Below are 16,882 nucleotides of genomic sequence, written 5' to 3'. Positions count from 1 at the left end.
GATCGAAGACCATGCCCCAGCTGACAACCAGCAAGGAAACTGGAACCTCAGTCCTATCGCCACAAAAAACTGAACTCAGTCAACAATCTTAATGAGCTTAGAAAAGGATTCAAATTCCCAGAACTCTCCAGAAGGAAATTCATCCCTGCCAACATCTTGCTTTTAGCCTGTGAGACTCTAGGCTGAAAGCCAGGTGAGCCACACTGTAGTCAGACTTCTGACCTTCAAAACTGGGGGAATGGATGTTGTTTTAGGCTGCTAAGTTTGTGGTAATCTGTTAGAATAGCAAAAGAAGACTAACACAGAGGCTAAGTATTCAGCACTTTCTATGACTGGAAGTGGGGGAGGTGAAAGAAATGAGGGGTATCAATAATAACCAAGGTTTTAGGTTTGAGAAACTTAGCTGTTAACATTTATTGAGTTGGGGAAAGAATTAGAGCTCAAGAGTTCATTTTTTTAATATATTAGGTTTGCAATATGTCAAATTGGCAGTTGGGTATATTGGTTCAGAGCTCAGAAGATAGGTCTTGGGTTTGCAACAAGCACTTGGGAGTCACTGATATGTAGCATCATTATCTTTATCTATAAATCTGTTGTTAATAATACGAGTTATAAGGGGTTGTTATGAGAAACAAATGGCATAATATATATAAAATACCAGAAAGACACCTGGAATTTGATAACTGCCCAATCGATGTTTGGTATTAAATATTATGACTGCAAATTTTCTTAGGAGGAAACTGATGCTCAGTTTCAGAAACTAGCCCATATGTCTGGCAAATAGTGGAGTTAAGACTTTAACCCAGATCTGCCTGCCCTGCAGATTGTTCTCTTCATACCGTACTGTAAGAAATAGTAAGTTTTAATTCAACATGTAGAAAAATCTACAGATCCTTTCTTTAGTGTTCAGGGGTTTTAGTTAGAAACATGAGAAATCATATCTGACTAAGTGAATCAGAGAAAGTAAAGTATTGGTACCTGGTAGTGTCTTAGAAAAGCTGGAGGATTAGGCTAAGAAAACAGGCGGAAACCAAGGGAGGCCAAGCAGTAGGAAGCAGCCAGAAGAACTACTGGGTGAGCCTACCTCTGCCACCAACTGGAACCATGTGATTGGCACTGTCACCACCAAAGGCACTGAATGATCGGCATACTGGCTGTCACCGCTGGTCTGGATTCTAGATGTTGTGACTACCATCTCTAAACCTCTGGAAAGAACTCCCTACTGCCTCTACTTTCTTTGAATCACTCCTTCTATATTAAGTTCTGCCTTAGGGCATTTTACCAAAGATACTGTTATGGGATGAATTGTGTCTTCCCTGCCCCCCGATTTCACATGCTGAAGTGTTAACCTGCAGTACCTCAAAATGTGACCATATTTGGAGGTAGGGTCTTTACAGAAATACAGTTTAAATGAGGTCATCAGGTTTGGCCCTAATCCAATATGACTGATGTCCTTATAAGAAAGGAAGTTTGGTTACAGGCATGTACAGAGATAAGACAATGTGAAGACACAGGGAGAACACAAGCCAAGTGGTGAGTCCTGGAAGAGATCCTTCCCTCACAGCCCTCAGAAGGAACAACCCTACCAACACCTTGATCTCAGACTTACAGCCTCCAGAACCATGAGAAAATAAATTACTACTGTTTAAGCTACCCAGTCTGTGGCATTTTGATATGGCAACCCTCACAAGCTAATACAGATGCAAAAGGGTTTCAGACAGGAATACACTGCCTGGTCAGATGTTTCAAATTTTGCCATTGACATCAGGGCATCTATTCTTCTCTGCATTAGAATAAGGTCCAGGATAACAAATATAGTTTTTTACCTGCACTTTTCCTTCAACAAGTCTCAAAATTTCCACACATTATACAGTTATGCTAATGTGGGGAAGCCTCTATAATAATGCAATTCCCTTATAAAAGGAATAATCAATGAGCAGATTCTTCACAGTGACGTTTTATGAAATACTTGAAATTTTCAGATAAATTCACCTCAGAAAACGTCATTTAAGGGTTTCCCTGGTGGCACAGTGGTTAAGAATCCGCCTGCCAATGCAGGGGACACGGGTTCGAGCCCTGGCCCGGGAAGATCCCGCATGCCACGGAGCAACTAAGCCCGCGAGCCACAACTACTGAAGCCTGTGTGCCTAGAGCCCGTGCTCTGCAACAAGAGAAGCCGTGACAGTGAGAAGCCTGTGCACTGCAATGAGGAGTGGCCTCCGCTCGCCGCAACTGGAGAAAGCCGTGCACAGCAACAAGGACCCAACACAGCCGAAAATAAAAACATTATTAAATTAATTAATTTTTAAAAAACGCATTTAAAACCTACTTTGGGTGTTGCACAGACAACTGTGCAATTAGATAACTAAGCTTAATATATTTCTCCTTGATCTGTCCCTTTCTCTGGCATTCCCTTTTCTGACAAATGAAAATTCAATCCTCCTGGTTTCTTAGTCTGGAAACCTGTGAGATATTTTTGACTACTTTCTCATTCAACTTCTTCATTCAATTAACCACCATCTGCTGTTGACTCAACTACCTAAGATAGTTATCTACCCCATCTATTTCTCTCATCCTTTCTGCTGCTACCCTAGTCCAGCACATCATCATCTCTCCCCCAAAACTGCCACCGTAAGATCCTAATTGTTCTCCTTGACTTCAGGATTTGTTCTCCAATCCTTTCCCTGTATTCTAGCCAGAGCGTTTCTTCTAAACTACAAGTTGGTTCTGGCAAGTGTTTAAATCCTTCACTGGCGTTCCACGGCCCTCAGAATAAAGCATGGGAACTTCTTTGCCTAGTTTACTCAGTTCATGAGTATCTGGTCTCTGCCTGCTGCTGTGGTTTTATCTCCTCTCTTTCCCCCAGTTTCACCCTTAGCTCCCACCATACCATGGACAGTTAGTTTCTCTTTTCATGCTCTCTGTCTCCAGGGCCTTGTACTTTAGATTCCCTCTGCCTGGAAGCCTTTGCCCCCTCCTTCTTCCCAGAATTCCCCTTTCAACTACTTACAGTTTCTGTTTAGATAACAGATCCAGTGCCTCATTTACTGTGTCATTATAAAAATGACTTTCTCTCTGTACCTCAGCTCTTTCATCAGTAAAATGGGGATCCTCTTCACCAAGATATTATAGACAATAACAAAATTAGGTTTTATAAGACACATAATAGCTGAGTGACCACTGCAAGCAGTCAGTAAGTGGTATCCATTACTGTTCTCATTATCATTCTCTTTTAGCAAGATTTCCCTGATCACTCCACTCCTGAACTCAAAACTGAGTTTGGAATGCCTCTTATATACTTCCATGGCACCCTACATTTTCCCCATATTCACACATCCTCTTTGTTTAAAGTATTGCATGCTTGTCTGTGAGCTTCAGGAAGGCACATCTGTATCCCTAATGCCAAGCATAATATCAGTACCTAAACATTTTTTTCTTGAATGAATGAGATTCTTCTATCATCCATTCTTCCAGCAGAGGCATCAAGCTTGATCTAGAATTTGCTTTGGCAGGTACCACTTAAGACTCTGGAATGCCCTTCTGAACTTCTAAATCTGCATCAGTCATAAGTATTATGCAAAAGACTACAGGGATACTGCAGTGGTACAGTATAAGTGCCATGAAAGATAGTATAACTGAAGAGGGGGGCCAAATGAAACTAGTGTTTACTCAAAGCAGTGCAAGCCAATGGTTTGACTCAACCTTCACAACAGCTAAATGAGTCAAGCATGATCCCCCCATTTTATAGATGAGATAAATGAGGACAAACTAAGCTAAGCTTTTTGCTCCAGATCACACAGATAGTGTCAGTATTTACTTTGAAACTAATTTTTGACCAAGCTTTTGTACTTTCCATCCTACCAGGTTGGACAGTCACTCCCCACAGGGGAAAGCAGTGATGAGAATATAAAATATTAAGGATATATACAAAGATATTTGAAGACACTCTTGACATCTAGGATTACAAATTAATAGTTTTTTGCCTTATTTTGAAATGAACTTTCTGCTCTTGAAATGAACTACTTGCTTTTAAGCAGAGTTTATCACTTAGCAATTTCTCAGTAAATACTTGGTGAATATTCCATGTGTGAAAGTTGCTTGTGATATCTGTCCAGCACTTCCCAGTGAAACAAATAAAGAAAAAGAACGTTTGTACTCATTTTATGCAACAGCCAGACTAAGGAATCAGTAGCTACTTGTTAACAGAAATCATCCTTCACTTATGAATTTGAATGCATGGTCTGTCTTTCTCCAATTGGTAATGATGTGGCTCTGTGAGATCTGATTTCTTCTGGAGAGGGGAAAATACCTAACAGGAATTGAGTTATCCCAAGGAATCTTAGTGTTCTTGCTACCTTTAACAAGGAGAAGCATGCTGTCTAACACAGACCCTTTCTGGGAAGAAGAACATGACAATGACGTGTGTGCACCTGAACCTCATGGTGGGCATTTCATATTTTTCTGTTTTAATTCAAATCCTACACTATGGAAGCAACATATGACATCTTAAAATAGTTCTGCCAGCTCAACCTCTGCTAACTTTAAAAACAGCTAACATTTACTGAGTGCTTACTACATACTGACACTGTTTAAAACTCATTACTGTCCTCATCTTGCTTAATTCTTATAACAATGCTGGTAATTTTAATAGTTTCTCCATTTCACAGGTAACTTGTTCGAACTCCATCAGCCAACAAGAGGCATAGCCCAAACTCATGTTCCTAATCACTATGCAATATTACTTTAGTAAAGAGTGCTACTACTCATGGGACACTAGAGAGATATAAGACTGGAATAATTTTATTTAGTTAACAGCCTAGGGAAAGATCCTCTATTTAATGGCTGTCCTAAATTCTGCAGTTAGAAAGTGAATTCCAGGTGCTTCTGTCTCTAACTCTTGCTTCTAAGTGTGTTCAGTAGATTTCTATCTTCTGTCTTTTGATCAAGGACCATGTCTTATCTTTTGTTGGTTTCTCCAACTATGTAATGCAATGCTCTGTGGTTAAAGACATGCAATAAATAGCTTGTTAATTAAATTAAATCACCAGAGATGCCACAGAAAATTCATGATTCGGGCTGATGGTGGTCTGGACTTTGACCTGTGGTTATCAAGCATAGGAATCCCAGACCATAGGCTATACTTGGCTGCTTTCTAATTATAGACTGCCAGGCTTTTCAGTTACTGTTTTTCAGTGAAAAAGTGTTACCAAACTAGCCAAGCTATGATTCCTTAATTACATCTTACAAAGACGATCTTGAGTAGAATGAGTAAAAGTACATGATTTAGTTACTTTAAACACATAAAGTAAAATTATCTATTAAAGTTTCTAAATGACAAGTCTTTTCAGCAGCAGAAATTTTATGTACTTGAGACACATTTGGGCAAAGCTTCTTTATATAATGTATTGGAAAAGCAATGAAATAAAAGATAGGGAATGCATCTCATACAATGCATCACCCATTCATAATAATTTATTGAAAACTTTATTTATTTATTGAAAATAATTTTTATTTATTTTTTTATTTAAAAATTTTTATTTTATTTATTTTTTATTTTTTATTTTATTTTTTTATTTAAAAATTTTTATTTTAAATTTTTATTTAAAAATTATTTAATATTATTTTTATTTTATTTATTGAAAATAATTTATTGAAAAAATTTATTTATTGAAAATAAATATTTATTGAAAAATTTATTGAAAAATAATAATTTATTGAAAATAATTTATTGAAAAATAATTTATTGAAAATAATTTATTGAAAATTTATTGAGTTGATGCCAGAAACTTGACCAAACTCTGAGTATACCAAGAATGATTCTTCATCTGACCAGTAAAGAGGAATCTTTGTATCATCCCAGTACCTCAAATGGCTTCTGTCAGGCTGATTGTGGTGATGCATATCACAGAGGCTTGAAAAGCAAAGAGAATTGGTTCTTTGTGACCACCTAGAGGGGTGGGATAGGGAGAGTGGGAGGGAGATGCAAGAGGGAGGAGATATGGGGATATATGTATATGTAGAGCTGATTCACTTTGTTATAAAGCAGAAACTAACGCACCATTGTAAATTAATTATACTCCAATAAAGATGTTAAAAAAAAAAAGCACAGAGAATGAAAAGAATATGTTTCATTATGTAGCCCAGTGAGCCTACATGTCATTGGTGACACTGGGCTGCAGACAGCAGGAAAATAACCTGCAAAATTTCAAAGAAGCCTCTATTGGAGACTAGAAATGATTCTAAGCTTTGTGGAAAGAGGGAGAGAGAACAGAGACATGAAAAGAGAAGAGAAAGGGATAGCTTCAAGATGGTGGAGGAGTAAGACATAGAGATCACCTTCCTCTCCACAAATACATCAGAAATACATCTACACGTGGAACAACTCCTACGGAACACCTACTGAACGCTGGCAGAAGACCTCAGACTTCCCAAAAGGCAAGAAACTCCCCCACGTACCTGGGTACGGCAAAAGAAAAAACAGAGACAAAAGCATAGGGATGGGACCTCCACCAGTGGGAGGGAGCTGTGAAGGAGGAAAAGTTTCCACACACTAGGAAGCTCCTTCACTTGCAGAGAAGGGGCGTGGCCGGGGGGGAAGCTTCAGAGTCATGGAGGAGAGCGCAGCAACAGGGGTGCAGAGGGCAAAGTGGAGAGATTCCCACACAGAGGATCGCTTCCGACTAGCACTCACCAGCCTGAGAGGCTTGTCTGCTCACCCGCCGGGATGGGTGGAGGCTGGGCACTGAGGCCCGGGCTTCGGAGATCAGATCCCAAGGAGAGGACTGGGGTTGGCTGCGTGAACACAGCCTTCAGGGGGTTAGTGCACCACAGCTAGCCAGGAGGGAGTCTGGGAAAATGTCTGGACCTGCCTAAGAGGCAAGAAACCATTGTTTTGGGGTGCATGAGGAGAGGGGATTCAGAGCACCACCTAAACAAGCTCCAGAGACGGGCATGATCTGCAACTATCAGCAAGGACTGCAGAGACGGGCATGAGGTGCCAAGATTGCTGCTGCAGCCACCAAGAAGCCTGTGTGCAAGCACAGGTCACTATTCACAACTCCCCTCCCGGGAGCCTGTACAGCCCGCCACCGCCAGGGTCCCGGGATCCAGGGACAACTTCCCTGGGAGAACACACTTCATGCCTCAGGCTGGTGCAACGTCACACCAGCCTCTGCCAACACAGGCTCACCCTACACCCCGTACCCCTCGCTCCCCCTGGCCTGAGTGAGCCAGAGCCCCCAATCAGCTGCTACATTAACCCCGTCCTTTCTGAGCAAAGAACAAACACCCTCAGGCAACCAACACGCAGAGGCGGGGCCAAATCCAAAGCTGAACCCCAGGAGCTGTGCAAACAAAGAAGAGAAAGGGAAATTTCTCCCAGCAGCTTCAGGAGCAGTGGATTAAATCTCCACAATCAACTTGATGTACCCTGCATCTGTGGAATACATGAATAGACAACGAATCACCCCAAAATTCAGGCAATAGACTTTGGTAGCAACTGTAGAATTGGGGTTTGCTTTCTGTGTCTAATTTATTTTTGGTTTCATGTTTATTTTAGTTTAGTATTTAGAGCTTATTATCATTGGTAGACTTGTTCATTGATTTGGTTGCTCTCTTCCTATATATATATATATATATATATATATATATATATATATATATATATATGTATATACATACACATATGTGTGTGTATATACATATATGTGTATATATAAATTTTTTTCCCTTATCTCTTTTTGTGAGTAGTGTGTATGTGTATGCTTCTTTGTGTGATATTGTCTGTATAGCTTTGCTTTTACAATTTACCCTAGGGTTCTGTCTGTCCTTTTTTTTTTTTAGTATAGTTTTTATTGTTTGTTATCATTGGTGGATTTCTTTATTGGTTTGGTTGCTCTCTTCTTTCTTTTCTTTTTTTATTACTTCTTTATATTTTTAACTTTTATTTTAATAACTTTATTTAATATTTTTTTCCTCCTTTCTTCTTTTTCTCCCTTTTCTTCGGAGCCATGTGGCTGACAGGGTCTTAGGGCTCCAGCCAGTTGTCAGGCCTCAGCCTCTTAAGTGGGAGAGGTGAGTTCAGGACATTCGTTCACCAGAGACCTCCTGGCTCCACGTAATATCAAGCGGCGAAAGCTCTCCCAGAGATCTCCATCGCAACACTAAGGCCCAGCGCCACTTAACAACCAGCAAACTATAGTGCTGGACCCCTCATGCCAAACAACTAGCAGGACAGGAACACAACCCCATCCATTAGCAGACAGGCTGCCTAAAACCATAAGAAGTTCACAGACACCCCAAAACACACCACCGGACAAGGTCCTGCCCACCAGAAAGACAAGATCCAGCCTCATCCAACAGAACACAGGCATCAGTCCCCTCCACCAGGAAGCCTACACAACCCACTGAACCAACCTTACCCACTGGGGGCAGACACCAAAAACAACAGGAACTACGAACCTGAAGCCTGTGAAAAGGAGACCCCAAACACAGTAAGTTAAGCAAAATGAGAAGACAGAGAAATACACTGCAGATGAAGGAGCAAAGTAAAAACCCAGCAGACCAAACAAATAGAGAGGAAATAGGCAGTCTTCCTGAAAAAGAATTCAGAGTAATGATAGTAAAGATCATCCAAAATCTTGGAAATAGAATGGAGAAAATATAAGAAATGTTTAACAAGGACCAAGAAGAACCAAAGAGCAAACAAACAATGATGAACAACATAATGAAATTAAAAATTCTCTAGAAGGAATCAATAGCAGAATAACTGAGGCAGAAGAATGGATATGTGACCTGGAAGATAAAATAGTGGAAATAACTACCACAGAGAATAATAAAAAAAAAGAATGAAAACAATTTGGACAGTCTCAGAGACCTCTGAGACAACACTGTATGCACCAACATTCAAAGTATAGGGGTCCCAGAAGAAGAAGAGAAAAATAAATGGACTGAAAAATATTTGAAGAGATTATAGTCGAAAACTTCCATAATACGGAAAAGGAAATAGTCAATCAAGTCCAGGAAGTGCAGAGAGTCCCATACAGGTTAAATCCAAGGAGAAACATACCAAGACACATATAAATCAAACTATCAAAAATTAAATACAAAGAAAAAATATTAAAAGCAGCAAGCGAAAAGCAACAAATAACATACAAGGGAATCCCCAAAAGGTTAACAACTGATTTCTCAGCACAAGCTCTGCAAGACACAAGGGTGTGGCAGGACATATTTAAAGTAATGAAAGAGGAAAAGCTACAACCAAGATTATTCTACCCAGCAAGGATCTCATTCAGATTCAGCCGAGAAACTAAAACCTTCACAAACAAGCAAAAGCTAAGAGAATTCAGCACCACCAAACCAGCTTTACAACAAATCCTAAAGAAACTTCTCTAGGCAGGAAACATAAGAGAAGGAAATGACCTATAATAAAAAACCCAACACAATTAAGAAAATGGCAATAAGAACACACATTATCGATAACTACCTTAAATGTAAATGGATTAAATGCTCCAACCAAAAGACATAGACTGGCTGAATGGATACAAAAACAAGACCCGTATATATGCTGTCTACAAGAAACCAACGTCAGACATAGGGACACACCAGACTGAAAGTGAGGGGATGGGAAAAGATATTCCATGCAAATGGTAATCGAAAGAAAGCTGAAGGAGCATTTCTCATATCAGACAAAATAGACTTTAAAGTAAAGACTATTAGAAGAGACAAAGAAGGAGACTACATAACGATCAAGGGATCAATCCAAGAAAAAGATATAACAATGTGGGCTTCCCTGGTGGCGCAGCGTTTGGGAGTCTGCCTGCCGATGCAGGGGACACGGGTTCGTGCCCCGGTACGGGAGGGTCCCGCATGCCGCAGAGCGGCTGGGCCTGTGAGCCATGGCCACTGAGCCTGCGCGTCCGGAGCCTGTGCTCCACAATGGGAGAGGCCACAACAGTGAGAGGCCCGTGTACCTCAAAAAAAAAAAAAAAAAAGATATAACAATGTAAATATTTATACACCCAACACAGCAGCACCTCAATACATAAGGCAAATGCTAACAGTCATAAAAGGAGAAATTGACAGTAACACAACCATAGTAGGGGACTTAAAAACCCCACTTTCACCAATGGACAGATCATCCAAAATGAAAATAAATAAGGAAACACAAGGTTTAAGTAATACATCAAACAAGATGGACTTAATTGATATTTTTAGGACATTCCATCCAAAAACAACAGAATACACATTTTTCTCAACTGCTCATGGAACGTTCTTCAGGATAGATCATAGCTTGGGTCACAAATCAAGCCTTGGTAAATTTAAGAAAATTGAAATCGTATCAAGTATCTTTTCCAACCACACTGCAATGAGACTAGATATGAATTACAGAGAAAAGTCTGCAAAAAATACAAACACATGGAGGCTAAACAATACATTATTAAATAAACAAGAGATCACCGAAGAAATCAAAAAGGAATTCAAAAAATATCTAGAAACAAATAACAATGAAAACAGGATGACCCAAAAACCTATGGGATGTAGCAAAAGCAGTTCTAAGAGGGAAGTTCATAGCAATACAATCCTACCTCGAGAAACAAGAAACATCTCAAATAAACAACCTAACCTTATACCTAAAGCAATTACAGAAAGCAGAACAAAAATCCCCAAAGTTAGCAGAAGGAATGAAACCATAACGATCAGAGCAGAAATAAATGAAAAAGAAATGAAGGAAACAATAGTTAAGGTCAATAAAAAGAAAAGCTGATTCTTTGAGAAGATAAACAATTGATAAACCACTAGCCAGACTCACCAAGGAAAAAAAGGGAGAAGACTCAAATCAATAGAATTAGAAATGAAAAAGAAGTAACAAATGACACTGCAGAAATACAAAGGATCATGAGAGATTACTACAAGCAACTATATGCCAATAAATGGATAACCTGGAAGAAATGGACAAATTCTTAGAAAAGCACCACCTCCTGAGACTCAATCAGGAAGAAACAGAAAATATGAACAGACCAATCACAAGCACTGAAATTGAAACTGTGATTAAAAATCTTCCAACAAACAAAAGCCCAGGACCACATGGATTCACAGGTGAATTCTATCAAACATTTAGAGAAGAGCTAACACCTATGCTTCTCAAACTCTTCCAAAATATAGCAGAGAGAAAACACTCCCAAACTCATTCTAGGAGGCCACCATCACCTTGATACCAAAACCAGAGAAAGATGTCACACAAAAAAGAAAACTACAGGCCAATATCACTGATGAACATAGATGCAAAAATCCTCAACAAAATACTAGCAAACAGAATCCAACAACACATTAACAGGATCACACACCGTGATCAACTGGGGTTTATCCCAGGTGCAAGGATTCTTCAATATACGCAAATCAATCAGTGTGATAAACCATATTAACAAATTGAAGTAGAAAAACCATATGATCATCTCAATAGATGCAGAAAAATCATTTGACCAAATTCACACCCATTTATAATAAAAATCCTCCAGAAAGTAGGCAGAGAGAGAACTTACCTCAACATAATAAAGGCCATATATGACAAACCCACAGCCAACATCATTCTCAATGGTGGAAAACTGAAACCATTTCCACTAAGATCAGGAACAAGACAAGGTTGCCCACTCTCATCACTATTATTCAACATAGTTTTGGAAGTTTTAGCCACAGCAATCAGAGAAGAAAAAGAAATAAAAGGAATCCAAATCGGAAAAGAAGAAGTAAAGCTGTCACGGTTTGCAGATGATATGATACTATACATAGAGAATCCTAAAGATGCTACCAGAAAACTACCAGAGCTAATCAATGAATTTGGTAAAGTAGCAGCATACAAAATTAATGCACAGAAATCTCTGGCATTCCTATACACTAATCATGAAAAATCTGAAAGTGAAAGTAAGAAAACACTCCCATTTACCACTGCAACAAAAAGAATAAAATATCTAGGAATAAACCTACCTAAGGAGACAAAAGACCTGTATGCAGAAAATTATAAGACACTAATGAAAGAAATTAAAGATGATACAAACAGATGGAGAGATATACCATGTTCTTGGACTGGAAGAATCAACATTGTGAAAATGACTCTACTACCCAAAGCAATCTATAGATTCAATGCAATCCTTATCAAACTACCAGTGGCATTTTTTACAGAACTAGAACAAAAAGTTTCACAATTTGTATGGAAAAACAAAAGACCCCAAATAGCCAAAGCAATCTTGAGAAAGAGAAATGGAGCTGGAGGAATCAGTCTCCCTGACTTCACACTATCCTACAAAGCTACAGTAATCAAGACAGTATGGTACTGGCACAAAAACAGAAATATAGATCAATGGAACAGGATAGAAAGGTCAGAGATAATCATACATACATATGGTCACTTTATCTTTGATAAAGAAGGCAACAATATACAATGGAGAAAAGACAGCCTCTCCAATAAGTCGTGCTGTGAAAACTGGACAGCTACATGTAAAAGAACGAAATGAGAGCACTCCCTAACACCATACACAAAAATAAACTCAAAATGGATTAAAGACCTAAATGTAAGGCCAGACACTATAAAACTGTTAGAGGAAAACATAGGCAGAACATCTATGACATATATCACAGCAAGATCCTTTTGACCCACCTCCTAGAGAAATGGAAACAAAAACATAAGTAAACAAATGGAAACTAATGAAACTTAAAAGCTTTTGCACAGCAAAGGAAACTATAAATGGGATGAAAAGACAACTCTCAGAATGGGAGAAAATATGTGCAAATGAAGCAACTGACAAAGGATTAATCTCCAAAATATACAAGCAGCTCATGCAGCTCAATATCAAAAAAGCAAACAACCCGTTCCCAAAATGGACAGAAGACCTAAATAGACATTTCTCCAAAGAAGATATACAGAGTGCCAACAAACACATGAAAGGATGCTCAACATCACTAATCATTAGAGAAATGCAAATCAAAATACAATGAGGTATCACCTCACACCAGTTAGAATGGCCATCATCAAAAATTCTACAAACAATAAATGCTGGAGAGGGTGTGGAGAAAAGGAAATCCTCTTGCATTGTTGGTGGGAATGTAAGTTTTTACAGCCACTATGGAGAACAGTATGGAGTTTCATTATAAAAATAAAAATAGAACTACCATACGATGCAGCAGTCCTACTACTGGGCATATACCCTGAAAAAAACATAATTCAAAAAGAGTCATGTACCACAATTTCATTGCCACACTATTTACAATAGCCAGGACATGGAACCAACATAAGTTTCCATCAACAGATGAATGGATAAAGAAGATGTTGCACATATATCCAATGGAATATTACTCAGCCATAAAAAGAAATGAAATTGAATTATTTGTAGTGAGGTGGATGGACCTAGAGACTGTCATACAGAGTGAAGTAAGTCAGAAAGAGAAAAACAAATACCGTATGCTAACACATATGTATGGAATCTAAAAAAAAAAAGAAATGTTTCTGAAGAACCTAGAGGCAGGACAGGAATAAAGACGCAGACGTAGAGAATGGACCTGACACGGGGAGGGAGAAGGGTAAGCTGGGGTGAAGTGAGAGAATGGCATGGACATATTTACACTACCAAATGTAAAATAGATAGCTAGCAGGAAGGAGCCACATAGCACAGGGAGATTAGCTCGGTGCTTTGTGTCCACCTGGAGGGAGGGATAGGGATGGTGGGAGGGAGATGCAGTGAGAGGAGATATGGGGATATGTGTTTATGTATAGGTGATTCACTCTGTTATACAGCAGAAACTAACACACCATTGTAAAGCAATTATACTCCAATAAAGATGTTTTAAAAAAAGGCCAATATCCCAATAGAAATGTGAACAAAGCATACAGAATATTCACAAGAAAAAAACATCTGACAAAATATAAGATGTTCAAGTTTCTTCACAATTAAAAACTGAAATTAGAAAAGAATATTTTTACTCATCATATTGACAAAGATTAACGAGTTTAATAATATCCAGTGTTAATTAGGAGAAATAAGTGCTCTCAAGCCCTGTCAGTGGAAGTCTAAATTGGTCCAAGTATTGTATAGGGCAATGAAGCAATCAATACTTATCAAAATCTAAAATGCACATTCCAGAAACAGAGACAAAGATGTAGAGAACAAACACATGGACACCAAGGGTGGAAAGTGGCGGGGTAGGGGGTGGGGTGTGGTGGTGGTGGGATGAATTGGGAGATTGGGATTGACATGTATACACTAATATGTATAAAATAGGTAACTAATAAGAACCTGCTGTATAAAAAATAAATAAAATAAAATTCTAAAATTCAAAAAAAAAAAAGAGAAGAGAGGGCAGAGAAATGATAACAAAAGTAAGGAAGAGTTAGGGAGATGCTGATGTTACAAACTAAAATGAATGGTTATTGCTGGAAGGATTACCAGATTTTGTCAGAGTTTGAACTAGAGAAAAGAAATGAGTTCCCTCCCTCCTTGGTGAAATTGAGAAATGTGGGAAGTCAGCATAAGCCTTCAGTTTCAGAGTGAAAAAGCGAGAGCACAGAGCTAAGTCACCCAAATGTTGACTAACTGGCGACTGGTTTCCCAAAGGTCAGGGAGTAGACCACTGCTGAGTGATTATCAGGATGACGTCCTTCCTACAAGGGCCATGGAAGGGCTGCCCACCTGTTTATCCAGTATAACCTAAGTCCTACACACACAAAGTCAAGAGTGCAGCATCCTGGGAAGAAAGCATATTTGCAATACTGATCCTAAATTAAGGTAGTGCTAGTTATAGATTAACCCAGTGACATACGTCTATTTTAAGAGTTCCTGTCTCATATTAACGTATTTTGCAGGAGTTTCAAAAGAGAGAAATGCACTACAGTAATATTACTATCAAACGTAATGTAAAATGTCCTGAGGTACATGAATGATTTTTCGTGTAAGGCATATAGAAAACTGACAGAGCTTTATGGGCACATCTCTGTATCGGGTGGTTCAAATGAAAGCACTATCATTTGTGTACATTTTTCATTTTATTTCAATAATTATTTTCTCTTCCTTGCCCATATTAATAACATATTTTGCTTGCTTGCCAGGGAACAGCTGTAGAGAATAGTGACTGAGGTCCTACTTAACACCTATACCAAGAACAACTCTGAAACCTGCCTCTCTGGGTCAAATCCAGATTCCATCATTCTTGGTCCCTTAGTCACTCTGCGCCTCAGGTTCATCATCTGTGAAATACTAATCATAACAGTGGGTTACAATTTTAGGTTTCTCATAAGTATTAAATGAATTAATACGAAGCTCTTAGAATAGTACCTGGTACACAGTAAGCATTTAAAAAATATCAGCAATCATTACTGCTCTGATCAAGTCCTTATACTTTATATTTAATCATTATAACTCCTCTAAAGTCCATATCTTTGTCTCTATTTTATTAGCCGAATTTTATAGATGAGGAAACTGAAGCTTGAGGCAGTTATATTACAGTAAGTAGAAGAAGTAGGGTCTTCAACCCAGATGTGTCTGATTTCAAAGTCCTTCTCCTTTCCATTGTACTGCATTAACTTATTCACATTTAAATCCCACTCTTCTCACCCATCCTTCCTCAAACACACACATGTCCTTCTAAATAGAAATGTCTTAATCTCTTCTTGGGGGTTGGTTTTGTCCCTAAATTCTAGCTGCCTGATAAGTCCTCTGGACGCCAGGATGAGATCCCCTCCAAAAGATGAGTAAGTGTTCTCTAAGACACATTTCCTCGATGAATGTTTCTGAGTTTGATGTTTGTCTGAATACCAAGCCTCCCAAAGACCAGAAACAGTTTTGAATTTCAGATATTCTGTGCCCATTTCTCAGAATGTGCAATCCGACACGGACATGAAAAAACTCACTCACTTATCTATGGGTGAACAAACCTATTATAAACGCTTCGGAGGATAAAGGGTTGTGCTAACTGGATTGGATGTAAGGACAAGTACAAACCAGGATGTCCTGGGCAACATGGGATGTATGGTCACCCCACCTGTAACTTAATTTCTGCTTTCTGTTAGGGGACATTTGAAGAATGAACTATATGAGTAGCTCCCTATTCTCTGAGATTCACCTGGCTGTGTGTTACCTTTTCCTTTGTTTCTTCCTTTCTTTTTGTTGTTCTTTGAAACATTCTGTCACAGGAAGGGAAGTGGATAGGGTGCAGAGGATGAAGGAGGCAATTATCTTTGTATAACCTGACTTATGTTGCTGTCCTATTAAAGTGAGATTTGAGAAATGCCATGAATGAATAAACAAGAACGTGTCAAGGAGGCTGTTCAAAGGAAGAAAAGGGAATTTCAGCTTACTAGACCAGAGTAAATGATGTGAAGGGAAAAGATTACATGGAAACCTGCAGCCCTAATGAAGGTCAAAAATTTCCCCAGAGAAAAGACAATGGAGCATCATTAAGTTGTGTTAATGAGAGAGAAAGAGGCAGATAAGAAAAAAGCGAGATTTAAAATTGTTTGTGCTAAATTGGGGGGAAAGTTCATATGAGACAAGCTAAAATTCTGGAGTCCACATAAAGTTGTGCAAAGAGGCTTCTAGGACCCCTCATTTGATGACATTCAAAGTCCAAAGGAACTTCTTGTGAAGTGGGGGATGGTGGGGAGGGTTCATTCTCATTGAAAAATGCAGAGAGTAACTCCTGATTGGTATGTGGAAAATTAATTTCTGCCATAAATATCTTTAAAGTATGCTTACCCAAAAATAATGAACTGTGAGCTATATATAAATGAATTTGCTTCCTAATAGTCCCTAACAAAGACTACCTTTGTTCTTTATTTTCCACTTCTGCAAATTATATCTACTTTAACCTGAACTCTCCTGGAAATGACTCTACTTCC

The sequence above is a fragment of the Grampus griseus genome, assembly GCF_964374135.1.
Source record: "Grampus griseus genome assembly, chromosome: 8".
In the NCBI taxonomy this organism is placed as follows: domain Eukaryota; kingdom Metazoa; phylum Chordata; class Mammalia; order Artiodactyla; family Delphinidae; genus Grampus; species Grampus griseus.
This window is presented reverse-complemented; position numbering follows the sequence as displayed.